A 5888-nucleotide genomic window follows, 5' to 3' on the forward strand; every position below is an offset into this window, starting at 1 on the left:
CAATCGTCCGCTATCTCTGTGCCAAATTTTAATAAAATTTGGCACAGAGATAGCTTTATAAGCACAATTTTTAGCACAAGAGAAAGCTTTATAAGCACAAGAGAAAGCTTTATAACACAAATTTTAATAAAATTTGGCACAGAGATAACTTTATAAGATAGAGCTTTGTAAGACAGAAATAGCTTACATGTTGGAGATGGACATAGGCTACATTTTACTGCGAGAATATATCTTACTCCCACGAGAAAATTCGATATAATGCGGGAGAAGCTGTGGGTAGACAGCAAGTGATAAATAGAATAAGTTTTTTTTTACATTTATTACCTTTAAAATACAATTCTAATAATGAAAATAACATAAGGTTATTTAATTTTAATGCGACAAATATGCACGATTTTCTTTGCACAACTTTGTAAAAGCTGGTTGCTTTTTGGTCAGCTTCAGTCTCAAGTCATCTTCGAGTTGAAGTCGGTGACAATATTTAGTTTTCATGTTTGTAACGGCCGAAAATCCACTCTCGCAGAGGTATGTTGTGCAAAATGGTAGTAAATATTTTATTGCCGCTTCACTGACATGATAATGATAATTGTACAATTAACACAAATTGTGTTAGTTGTACAATTTTTGTTTCTTGTGTAAGAATTTCATTTAGGTATTGTCACAAATGCATTTTTTTGATAAAATTTTGAGACTATTTTTAGTTATAAATAAATGAATTTGGGCATTCGACACCATGTTGTAAATTGCCGAATTTTTGATGGTCCACCCATTACTTTTTTGATTGCTTCATTTCATGCATTTAAATTTTAAATCTACCGATTTTAGATTGCCACATGTACCCCTTCGTGCAATTTTGCGTACCCCTGGGGGTATGTGTACCATTAATTGGAAACTATTGCAGTAGAGCATTGTTTATCCCAATCAATTAGGGACTGGGGTTGTTCAGATAATTGATTATGTACTAAAAAATATATTAACCTATCCCATGTTGAAATTTTTCTTCGTTGCATGTCACTTCACATTGAATTTTCCTCGATGTTAAGCCTAACAAAAATTTTTATAATAATAATCACGACTATTGTATCATTAAAATTATTTCTTTATTTTGTATAAAATAAATATATTGAAAAATATAAAAACAAAAAAATTATACTTTAGAAGTTAATCTAGTTTATGCTTCTAACACAATAAAGTGCTATAAATTAAGACACTTGGCGGATTTTCTCATCTTTGTTGAACTAAATAAAGTTGAACTAAATAAAGATGAGAAAATCCGCCAAGTGTCTTAATTTATAGCACTTTATTGTGTTAGAAGCATAAACAAATTGTAAAGCACGGTTTCATATTATCAAAAAAAGTTAATCTAGTAACAAAAACATTCGATTCAGCACGACACATGTCCTGACACACATTCCGAAGAAAATAAACTACACCACAAAACACCAGGATGTGTTAAATACTGCACTCTTAGAACCTATAACTGGTGTAATATAAAAATCAAAAGATAAAGATCACCACAAATGTTTTTGAACTGCTGTGAGTTCTTCTTCAGGTGTGAAACAGAATAACTGATGGGACCATTACGGAAATTCAAGAAATATTAGAAGGTGTTACATGAGACGCATGTATGTTCATCTGGTTGAAATATTGTGACCTTAAAGTTCGGAGTCCATCAACACCTTCCAGGCCGGTGACAGAACCAACTCATCCTTAAAATTGATGCAGTTGTCATTGAAGGTTGATTTATAAATGTGAATGGCCTCTAGTCACTTAAGGTGTTTGGCATATGACATAGTGTATATGAGCTTTGCCTGGTGGAAGGCTGCCTCAATGCCCAGGTCAGTGGCGTATGTGACGAGGGCGGAAGCATTTCTCTGATGATGTATGTTTGCTATATGTTCCTGTACTCTGACTTCCAAGGAGCATTTTTTGGATATGATGTAAAGGTCTCTATCAAACTTGTTGTCCCTAATGGGAATATTATATACACCAGGGAGTCTGTTCTGGTTAGGGGGTCTTTTCCATTGCAAAGGATGTCAAAGATGGTTGGATGTCTCCTGTACGCGATCTGAATACGTTGTTTCTTGATGATATCAGTATAGAGCATTTTTAGGTAAGGATTGAATGTGATAGGACCCGTTGTGTCACGTCAGGGAGGTTATCCTGCTGGTCAGTTGTGATGGTGCATTGCGAGTGTGCGCGGTGATAGTGATCAATCAATTTATGCATAAGCCTCAGAAACCCATGGGAAGAGGCAAGACAGTAAATATGTAAAAGTTCAGCTGCAAGCACTTGTGTAGTAGATGAATGATAGTAGATGCTTTTTATATCACACCAGTTATAGGTTCTAAGAGTGCAGTATTCCTCAGAAAAACACCACACAAAAGTGCCAGTGCTGTCAGCTAAAACACACACACCAACAAAAAAATATTGGAGTAGCCCAAGACATAGCCAAAGATTGCAGCACCACAGCACTAGTGGAAATTTAAATTTGCTGACAGGAATGCTTTCAGTTAACCGGCGTTTCAGTTGACCGGTTTATGGATAAATGACGCTCTAATGTAATAATATAAAACGTTTGTAAATAAAATATTGTAATATATGGCACCACATGCAATTTTAAATTCTTGTGCTAAGAAAGTAATGCAACTTGTTGCTGGATTTTTTTCAACTGGTGGTTAACTTTTGAAGGAAGTGTAACAAAACTACATTCTGAGTCTGTGTAAACTTAAAACAGTTCAATCACCATACCTACATGCTTCCAAGCAAAACAGTGACAGCTACAGAACTGTGAAATGCTCAATAACCTGGCTTCAAGGATTGCCAAAACTTGCTCATCATTGACTGATACTGAAAGGAAGTTTTATTCCATCAAAATAATACTAAACCACATACCATTAATTTAAGATGATCTGCCACCCTGTATTGACTGGGAATATCCTGGACCCTGTGTACACCTACCAAGTTACAGCACTAATTCACTGAATTGATATTTCATCAGTCAAATTTGGATCTGCTATCATGAATAATAAATCATTAAGAAATTTACTTTCATTAATGTAATCTATAAATAATTACATTAATGAATTAATGAATGAATAATTACATTAAAAGAATGAAGGAAGTTTTGTTTTAAAATAGATTTATATTTGGTTTCAGTTAAATATTGAAGTTCAAGGACAGAAGCAGGAAGATATAAGTGATGAATCCAGTGTTATTAATGTAGCCTCAACAGGAGAACCACACCTACAAACAATTACTGTAACATTAAGTCGCAGTATTGAACCTGGTAAAGTTATAACAGTTTCGTTAAATATTTAACTTGTATTTTATTGAATTATTAAGTTTCCAAAATTTTAGGTCAAGCGCCAGTAATTTCTAGAATAGAAGCCCATCTCAGTGATGGCAGTACTCGCGTCAGTTCGACTCTAACTCCGGAAACTTTTGAACTCCTAAGTAGACTTCACCCGTCTGTATTTCCTCCTGGCAGTCTCATTCAGGTTGGTATCAAGGCTTATTTATTAAAATAAGTGATACTATGTAATGGCATCTTTTTGTAATGTAGTTGGCCGAAACCAATCAGACCTGTCCAACTGAGGTCACTCAGACGCAGCTTACACCTGTATGTCCATCAGATGCAGAATTTTGCATCATACCTCAGCAGTCCAATTCAACAAATTGTAAGATGGATGCCAAAGATTCTCTGCCAAAAACTTTAACCATAGAAAGGAATGATCAGGTGATGACTGAGACCCCCATTCAAATATGCGAAATCAATCTCCAGGATATAGGAGCAACCATCTCACGCCCCGTTATTTCAGGTAATTTTAAATGCCACTAAATTAATTTGCAATATGATTTGCAGACTTGACTGAGAATAATTTTTTTTAACACAGGTCTAGAAAATAGTTGAAAATAAAACAGCAAAGTAATTAGCCATTAACTTGCACATTTGTTTATGTATAGTCTCAATTTGTAATCAATGTTATTCAAGATCTTTAGGATTTTAAAATTATTGACATTCCATTTTTCGCTTACAAGTGATTGGCCCAAACCATTTCATCAATTTGAGTCCGAAAGCTAGAGGTCGTTTTGTGATACTTGCCATCCCCGACCTTAAAGAAATGAAGATTTTGACAGAGAAGATACATTTTAAATGTACAAGACTCTGTAAATAAGTATGAAAGATTTAAATTTAAGAAATTCTTGGATAGAGCAAACCACTATATCAAATTCCATTGATAGAATGGTTTCTTGTACTGAATCAGATTTGAAAACTTGTTATTCACGTTTATTAAATATCTTTGTTTCACTCATTGCACACTCATATTTTTGTTAGGGCATTTTGCAATTTCATCTTCTCTTCTTAAGAATGTACGTAGTACTCATAGACATTTTTTGATCTTCAGCTTCCAATTTTGTCCTGTCGTGTGTGTGCAACTAAAAATTTATTATCCTACTTAGAGACAAAATGGATTAGCGCAAGGATACTTAATAAATGTGAAAACTACATTTCTGTTTTACTCATAAGGATTTTAGATTAGTGATTTAAAATTTAATGAGATTTTGTAGTACAGGATGGAAAAGTCACTTAACACCCTGCTACAGAATATAGAATGTACCCAAAGTTAATTTGCTCATGTCAGGAACACATTAGACCAGGGAAAAACAGATTGGTGTGTGTTACATGTTGTTGCATCTTGAATGCAACAACAAAACTGTAAATGGGAAGGAGGTCATGTGACACACATTTAGGGTCAGAATTTCACAAGGAATTGATTGCCAAAAGATTTTATCAACCTACCTTCAACGGTTACAGAGTTATGTTACATGATGTGCTCAATGTACTGTACATTCTTTGAGTAAATTCTATATTCTGTAGCAGGGGTGTTAATTGACTTTCTTTCTCATCCTGTGTAATACATGATAGTCCAAAAGTTAGTTGACTAAGACATATTTTTAAAAACGGTTTGGCTCCCAACGTGATGGGAGCCAAAATTAGGGCAATGAAGAGACCGGCCAAACTCCGAGAACTGATGAGGCAAAAAGAGAGAATTAACTCCATATTATTACAGTGGAGCGTCGATTATCCGAATCAATTGGGGACTGGGGTTGTTCGGAAGATTGACGTTTCGGATAACCGATTATGTACGAAAAAATATATTAATTTATCCCATCTTGACATTTTTCTCCGTTGTGTGTCACTTTGTGTTGAATTTTCATCGATGTTAAGCGTAACGAAGACTATTGTATCGTTAAAAATTATTTTTTTATTTTGTACGAACAAAATAAATATATTGAAAAATATAAAAACAATAAAAAATTATACTTCAGAAGTTAATTTAGTATCAAAAACGTAAAATATTTGAGTAGCCCAAGACATAGCCAAAGATTGCAGTGCCACAGCACTGGCGAAAATTTAAAATTGTCAACTGGAATTCTTTCAGATGATTGACTTTCGGATAATCGACACTCTACTGTATTTGTGATCCATCATCTTGTCAGCAGTGAATAAGTCACAGTAACATAACCTTTTCCAAACCAGTTTTAATCATTCTTTTAAAATATATTTTGGTTAATTGACTTTTGGGCCACCCCATATATTGTGAATTCAGGGAATAACACTCAGAACTGGTAACTAAAGAAACCAACAATCAGATTATTTTGAAAATTAATAGAAATCTTTTCATTATGTAGACATTTTATTTGAAAAAAAATTGATTTTCGGCATCTCATATGACTATATGCAATAAACATACTGTACTTGTGTGTAATTCCAGAAAACTTTCTGTTAACAATAGATCTGAACAATATCTGTACCAGGAATATTTGATTTTACTTGTTATTAGTTAATGGAAACATTTCTATAAATCTGGTTAAAAGCAATT

At 33.8% G+C, this 5888-nt stretch overlaps 1 long non-coding RNA gene across 1 annotated transcript; it reads left to right on the plus strand.

Annotated features, from left to right (window-relative positions):
* The first annotated feature begins 2450 nt into the window (after nt 1-2450).
* Nucleotides 2451-5186, plus strand: LOC111642101. The gene is made up of 4 exons (XR_002759511.1): nt 2451-3289; nt 3361-3500; nt 3566-3821; nt 3897-5186. It is a non-coding gene; the product is annotated as an uncharacterized LOC111642101 (long non-coding RNA).
* The last annotated feature ends 702 nt before the right edge of the window (nt 5187-5888 follow it).

The sequence above is a fragment of the Centruroides sculpturatus genome, unplaced genomic scaffold, assembly GCF_000671375.1.
Source record: "Centruroides sculpturatus isolate CEXI.00-Female unplaced genomic scaffold, Cexi_2.0 scaffold1572, whole genome shotgun sequence".
Classification (NCBI taxonomy): Eukaryota; Metazoa; Arthropoda; class Arachnida; order Scorpiones; family Buthidae; genus Centruroides; species Centruroides sculpturatus.